We start from the raw sequence: 7,917 nt of genomic DNA, 5'->3' as shown, positions 1-7,917 counted from the left end.
AGTTGGCATATAATAGTGTATAAGTTTAAGGTGTACAATGGGTTGATACACTTACATATTACAAAATGATTAGCTAACACCTCTATCACTTCATATAATTACTATTTCTTTTTTGTGGTTAGACTACTTAAGATATTCTCACTTGGCACATTTCAAGTATATAATACAGTAGTATTTGCTATAATCGCCATGCTGCACATTAGATCCCCAGAGCAACTAGAAGTTGACCAACATCTCCCCCAGGCCCTGATAATCTCCACTCTACTCTCTGTGCCTCTGAGTTTAGCTTTTTAAGATTCTGCATGTAAGTGAGATCGTACAGTATTTGCCTTTCTCCATCTGACTTAGCATAACGTCGTCAAGGTCCATCTATGTTGTCTCTTTCTTATTGCTGAATAAGAATTCCATTGTGTGTACGCACGCTATACTTTCTTGGTGTGTTCATCTGCTTCATCCACTTTGTATTGCAGGCTGATCTTGAGAGAGCGAGTGGAAGCATCAAGGACAACTTTGTTTCCTTGCCTGTCCCTACTCTGTGACCCAAGGACCTTTCTCATCCTCCTGGAACTGAATCGCTCCCAATTCTGTAAGTAAAAAAACACTACCCCAGCCACAAATGCAGTATAGCATTACTACTAGTTGCATTCTATTTACTAGGAATATAATTTCAAATCACAAAATATACTGCGTTTTTTTTCTTTGTTTAATTCCATATCCCATTAGAGGTTAAATGACTTTTGGTCATTTCCCACTATAGTAAAGCAGGCGATATTAATGTTAAATGTCATAAAATTGATTCTGGTGAAGACACATCTGTAAGTTTACCTCAGGATTTTTTAAAACTCGATCAGCAGGCTTAAATTGGGTCGGAGAGTAAATATCTATGGTAAAGGCCTTCATTATAAACCAGGAATTGAGAAAATCTCATTGGGAAGAAACATCTGGTGCTTCTGTTTGCGCCTGCGTGTGTCCTCCATCTGCAGTATTATTCCCTACGCAGGGTCCAGGACTGGGTAAGTGTCCTGCTCCCGCAGGACGCTGGGTCCCGATGAGCTGGGAAACAGCCCGAGCCACCGTCTGCTCTGGGCAGGTTCACACACAGGTAACTGCTCTGCGAATGCTGTGCCTCAGTTTCTGCATCTGTAAAATGGGGTGATGCGCATCCGCTTCATAGGGGCGTTTAGAAGGGGCTGAAGGTGTGAAGCGCGTGGACACTAATGCTCAGTCCCGATGTCGCTCGGGACGTGCTGCTCGGGCCACTCCTCTTTAATGCCGTCCTCGCCCTGGTCCCCAGTTCCTTCAACTGTAAAACATCGTTTTTCTCTGTGGAGTACAGTTTATTAAACCTGCTGAGTCATCTTTGTGTAACTTGGTCCTCAGGCCCCCCTTCTATAAAGTGACAGAACTTTGTTCTCTGCTTTTCCAGGAGATTCTTAAAATAGAAATGGGATGGCAACTTTCTTATTTTTTTTTTTTTTTCAGTGGCAGGCCAGTGGCCGTGAAAGCTAAAAGCCATGCTGGGCCTGCTCTCCTAACGTGGTGGCATAAATGAGTCAGCATTGCCGACTGGGGGCCATGCCCTTTGAGCGGGTGGAGACAGCAGAGTCCTGAGCACCACAGCCATGCGGCCTGGGATGAGAGCGAGTGTGGGATCACTCACCAGGTGTAGAGCAGTGGGAAGCTTGTTACCCGGACAACTGACATCTGAACAAGCTACTGTGCAGGGCCACTTAGAGATTATATTTGTACGTAGGAGACGGCAGTGCCAGTTGTATGCGATCGGAGATGTAGAGCAGAGTAAATCAGTCCCTCTGGGACAGCATGCACGGGAGCACCCCTGTGAGACTATTAATTAATGGGGAAAGGGCCCAGGCCATCTCAGTGCCTCTGTTCCTGTCTGTAACATCTGCTGATGTGTTTTCAGCCGAGCATTGCCTAGGAGATGCTGAGAAAACCAGAAGGGAGAGAGGCCAGTGGCTCAGCTGTTTCTCCTTGCAGGTTGGCTGGGGACAAGTGTCCCAGACACTACTCACTAATGCATATTAACCTGGGGCTGGCATTTCCCGCCCACCTCTGTTCTATGTTCCACAGACTGAGAAAGCAGCTTGTTTCCAGTCATGAGCTGGTACCCAGAGCTTCTGTTTACAGTAAGTGCCTTGGCCAGCAGCAGAGATGGGGGCATGGCAGGGCGGGCGTGAGGGGGTGGCCTGGCAGCTCCAGGCGGGGCATTTGACCCTGTGAACACTTGAGGGGAGGATCTCAGTCTTGGGGTGGCCAGGATTCTTGAGGGCTGGAAGCTCAGGGAACCTTGGCAGCTATGAGAAGGCAGTGGCTGCTTCCAAAGGCTGCCAGGTCCACCCTGCCCCGGGACAAGGCTGTAAACCTTTTCAGGACTCAGCTGCGCCAATGCCTGCAGTTGGTGAGGTCAATATCCAAGCCAGGTGCCCCCAGTCACTGGTTGAGAATGTGGGCCATTCTGGTCCAGGCTGCAGGTTCACTGACCCTTAGAGCCCTCCCACCACCCTCTCCAGCCCTGACCTGCCACAGCCAGTGGGCCAGGACCCATGATCCCTGGCCCTTCCTTAGCAGATGTTTGAGGTGGGGTAGTGCTGCAGTATGGGGACACCAAGGAGGCACAAGGAGGTGACTACGCCCTGAGAGCTGGGCCAGAGTCACATACTAAACAGCTGGGCTGGCAGAGATGTTGACCAGCGAGTGAACATTGGTTTGTGTGCCAAACTTCTGTGTCTAAAGTCATGCTACACATATGCACAGACACATGTTGGGGGGAGGGCACAGCAGGCGGGGCCCCTGCCCGAGCCCAGAGACGCCAGGAAACAAGGCTACAAATAGGCACAGTACATATGCCCTCACCAGATGCTGTCCCCAAGCCCTGCAGGGTAAGGCTGGCCACTTCCCCCAGTAGAGAGAGTCAGTGGAGATGGGCCAGGCTGTAGTCACACCCTGGAAGGTGGTGCTCGATGGTGGCTATGCATCACTAAATGACCACAGATAGTTTCTAGTTAGACCCCCCAATTACTATTCCCCCTGCAAAATTGGGGAAGAGCTGAGTTCATCAGCACCTGCCACGGTTCTAGTGTGTGTGGTGGGGAGAAACCAGGCCTTCTCAAAGACCACCTTTTAAATCACTTCAGGACAACTCTGTATGGACAGCCCTCCAGGAATATTCCAGAAGTTTCTCTGGACACTAACTTGGCATGGAATGAGTTTTCAGAACTGTCACTCATTCTCTTCAGATGATGTGAGTACCAGCTTTCACTGCACGTCTCCCCGCCCACTCCCTACAGTCGCTCCCCTGGCCCCAGGCCTCCATGGAAGGAACCTAGTCTGAGAATCCTTCCTCTCTGAACTCACAGATGCCCTATTTTGTCTTTCTAATTTACTTGTCAATTAGCCAAAGAGCCAGGGGGCACCATTTTACCCTGTGGTTCACATCCCTCACCTCTGTAACCTTTCACATTTGTAGCTCCTTGAAGACAGGAACTGCCTGTGCCACCAGCATTCAGGAGAGGCCCCACCCTGCCATGTCTGAGCAGCCCTGGTAAGGAGCTGAGGCTCTTCCAAACTCATAAGTGCCCAGGAATAACATTTAAACAGTATTTTTTTCAGGGTAGCATGTTGCTAGTTTTAAATACAAACGCAAAGCTAACCTTTTTCACCCTTTTCTGTCCTTCTCATTTCCTTTAACTTAGGTTGGGTTTTAAGGTGACTTCATATGCATATCATGCCACGGGTGCCATGAGCCCCATCCCTCTTCTCAAGGGAGTAGGAGGGTTACAATGACAAAAGCTCTATGCTGTTTGCCTCAATTGCAACAAGAGAAATGGCCTGACTTGCCATCTCAATATCGATTCCCACTGGTAATACCAAGCTGGATGGAGAAGCAAGAATCCTAATTATAATCAGTAACAAGAGTTCAACATTATTAGGAGTCAGAGAAAGTCTCGTGCAATGACTTTTTATTCTGTACAAAATGCATCTGGCAGGGTCACGGAAGTTTAGCTGGACACTTAGCATGAGTTATGCAGCCTGACGGGCCACAGCTGTCAGGGTGGCAGAGGAGCCTGGCAAGGTCACAGTGACTGAAGTCACCGTGGTACAGCCACTGAGTGGTGCCAGAGCTCCCGGACAGACGGTGCCAGACGCCCTGGGGTAGGGCCTCACACAGCAAGCTCATGCTAAGTTATCTGCTGACTCTGGAACTCTCACCTAATTCGGATCTAGCTTTTGTCTGAAATAAGCATGGGGGGGAGGGCACGAGGCTTTATTTTTAAAGATCAGAATTTTAGCCAACTATATTGATGGGGTTAGGGGCAAAGATAAGAGCTCCAACCCTAAATACAGTGATAGAAACTACCAGTGACTGCGTGTTCCAGGAGCTCCTGCAGTCGCATCATGAACACTACAAAGTGCCGTACGGTGCACTTCCTTCAGAGCCCCTCACAGACCAGGGTGGGAGACACCTGTGCAAGTGGGGACTCCTGCTTTTTTATGGCTGGTGATTTCTCAATAAGACACAACAGTAACATGCTGTAAAAGAGCTCCCAATGTAGTAGCATTTATTTCTACACCCAGAAGTAAATATAACCTTTAACAACAAGGTGATACCCTTATTTACTTGTGGATTCCTTTTGAAAATGCAGGTCTCACTGCTCTGCTGAGCTTGAGAGTCTAGAAGGCCTCCTAGATGTGACCAAGAGAAAAAGGATCGGCGAGACCCCCCCTGAGAAGCGATAGAAGCGTAAGATGGTTCCTCCTTTTTGTCTCTCCCTTTTTAAGAGTTAGACATCCATCCATGAACAAATAGGAGCTGTGGGCGCCAGCACTGTATGCCAAGGGACTTGGGAAGAGTCTTCCCCACCTGTAGATCCAGCTAAGCAGCGAACTTGCCCCAACCCCTCTGACCAAAGTCAGGGGAAAACACCTGGAGAGTGCTGATCTGGGCAGACACCCACAGACAAAAGAGAAATTGAATAGGTCCAGTCTTCCCAAGGGGAAATTCTAGCATGCGATCGGATCAACCCCTCCCCGCCAAAACGAGTTTGAATGCAGCGGAGATGGTAAGAACTTGACCAGCACCCCACACACAACAGTGCACAGGGCTGAACTATCTCATAGGGCGGTGATGTCCCCTATGGAGGAGAGGGGGAGAGCAGTAATGAGTACCTACCTGCCTACCCCAGTGGTGCAGGTAGAGAAGCCCCTTTCCAGCAGTACCAGGATACTGAGGTAGGGCCTCCAGGACTGGGAGGAGGGAGATTTATATTCTGCTGCTTCCCTAAAGAGCATTAAAGGAACAAAGTTCCTGCTTGGGAGCACCATACCTGGGGATACTGGGTCCACAGGCACCCCAAGTGTGAAATCCATACCTCTCCCCACTCTGGCTCTTGGTGTGCATTTTCAAGTCTGGAGGCAAGGGCAAGGCCCAATAGGGACTGCCCTCAGCGAACGGGGTCTGGGAGAAACCACTAACTGAAGCTATAGCGCCACCTTCTGGAAAACGAGAGGCTTCCGGCAGCCAGCCAGGAGTGCTAAGAACCACAGAGGACGTAAACACTTAGGAATCCTGCCACAAGAGGGAGCCATGCAAGAGTAACAGCAGTAGCCATTCAAAGGCAGAAAACCCCTCTATGCAACATCAGCACCAATGAACAGAATACTCATTTGAGACAACGTGCAAAGATTTAAGGAGGTATCTGCTACTTGAAATGAGAAAGCAATACAATACTACAACGAATGTTATCAAGGAAACATGTCATCAAAAAATGATAATCTAACAAACAACCAAGTACAAAGGCATGCAATTTTGTGATCTTGCTGATAAAGAATCCAAAAATCCCAGTTTTGAAGAAACTCAGCTAAAAGAAAACTCCAATTCATGAAAAAATAGGATCAATGAAATATTTACCAATAAGATAAGAACCAAGGAGAAATTATGGCGCTGAAAACTAGTGAAATCAAAAATGTAATAGAGAGCATGTGAAATAGAGTAGAGCGAGTGGAACACAGAATAAGTGAGTTAGAGGGTAGGAAGTGTGCAGTAACCCAGTTACAGGAGAACAAAGAAAGCCTACATGATCTATGTGATTTCATTCGAGGAACAAGTATGAGAATAATTGGAATTCCAGAAGAAGAAGGGGGAGGGTAGAATATTAATAGCCGAGAACATCCCAAACTTGGGGAGAGAACTAACTGAATATCCAAGTTCAAAGCTAATAGATCGCCCTATTATCTCAATGCACAAAGACCTTATCCAAAATACATTATAATGAAACTGTCAAAATTGAAAGAATTCTAAAAGCAGTCGGAAGATGATAGCTTAATGTGGGTTCCTTTGTAGGTTATCAGTGGTTTTCTCAGCAAAACCCCTATAAGCCAGGAGAGAGTAGAATTAGATATTCCAAGTGTTGAAAGAAAAAAATTGCCAGCTAAGAATACTGTCTGGCAAAGTTATCTTTCAGCTATGAAGGAGAAACACTTTTCTTAAAAGTGAAGATGATTCATCACTACTAGACCTGCCTCAGAAGAAATGCTGAAAGGAGTTCTTCAAGCTGAAATGAACAGAGGCTAATCAGTGACGAAAACATATGAAAGTATGCAACACACTGATAAATAATATTAGGAAACTCAGATTCTGTAATTGGATCATGTGTTGACCACGTAACTAAAGTATAAAGTTAAAAGGAAAAGAGTACTAAAAATCGTAGCTTCTATAATTTGTTAATAAGTACACATATAAAAACAGGTAAATAAAAATGAAAGAAATAAAAAGGGGAATGTAAGAGTGAAGCTTTTATAGTCAGTTGAAATTAAGTTGCTATCAGCTTGAAATGTACTGTTTTATTTATGGGCTGTCTTATGTCAGACTCATGATAACCACAAAGCAAACACCTGGAGTACATGCGCAGAAGGTAAAAAAAGAAACAGGGCATACCACTATGGAAAATCAGCCATTTACAAAGATAGGCTGAAACAGAAGGAAAACGGCCAGAAAGCAATAAGATGGCACTAGTAAGTTCTTACGTATCAATAGTAACTCTAATGGTTAATGGACTGAATTTACCAATCAAAAGTCAAAGAGTAGCAAATAAAATCCAATGAAAGAGGAGACATTATAAGAGACTACAAATAATGAGATGCTAACAAATTGGATAACCTAGAATATACAGAAGAATTCTTAGAAATAAAAGATCTGAACAGACCACTAATGAGTAAGGAGATTGAATCGGTAATGAAAAAACTCCCAACACAGAAAACCCCAGGACCAGATGGCTTCACTGGTGAATTCTACCAAACATTTAAAGGAGAATTAACGTCAGTCCTTCTCAGACTCTTTCAAAAACCTGAAGAGGGAACATGTCCAAACTCATCATATGAGGCCAGCATCACTCTAATACTAAAGCCAGATAAAGCACAAGAAAAAAAAAAAAAACAAGACAGGCCAATATACCTGATGGATAAAGATACAGAAATGCTCAACAAAATAGTAGCAAACCAAATTCAACACTTCATTAAAAGGATTATACATCATGACCACACAGGATTTATCTTTGAGATGGAAGGATTTTTCAAAATATGTAAATCAGTAAATGTGATAAACAGTAATAGATAAAAACCACATAATCATCTTAATAGATAACAGAAAAAGCATTTGACAAAATACAACATCCTTTCATGATAAAAACAAATTTGGATATGAAAGGAATATACCTCAACACAATAAAGGCCATAGATGACAAACCCACAGCTAACATTTTACTCAATGGTGAAAAATTGCAAGTTTCCTCAAAGATCAGGAACAAAGCAAGAGTGTTCACTCTCATCACTCCTATTCCACATAGTACTAGAAGTCCGAGCTAAAGCAATTAGGAAAGACAAAAATAAATAAAAGGCATC

General features: G+C 45.1%; 1 protein-coding gene and 1 long non-coding RNA gene across 3 annotated transcripts in view; one reads left to right on the top strand and one right to left on the bottom strand.

The window, feature by feature from the left end:
• The window catches only part of NR3C2 (nuclear receptor subfamily 3 group C member 2), a 316,684-nt gene that overhangs the window by 4,063 nt on the left and 304,704 nt on the right, over nucleotides 1-7,917 (bottom strand). The gene's annotated exons all lie outside the window — the stretch shown is intronic.
• On the top strand, nucleotides 469-7,519 carry LOC105291546. The gene is made up of 5 exons (XR_895828.2): nucleotides 469-586; nucleotides 2,092-2,147; nucleotides 3,156-3,262; nucleotides 3,488-3,562; nucleotides 4,665-7,519. It is a non-coding gene; the product is annotated as an uncharacterized LOC105291546 (long non-coding RNA).

Source organism: Pteropus vampyrus, unplaced genomic scaffold, assembly GCF_000151845.1.
Source record: "Pteropus vampyrus isolate Shadow unplaced genomic scaffold, Pvam_2.0 Scaffold47, whole genome shotgun sequence".
Classification (NCBI taxonomy): Eukaryota; Metazoa; Chordata; class Mammalia; order Chiroptera; family Pteropodidae; genus Pteropus; species Pteropus vampyrus.
The sequence above is the reverse complement of the archived record's forward strand: the minus strand, read 5'-3'. Positions and strand labels throughout refer to the sequence as shown.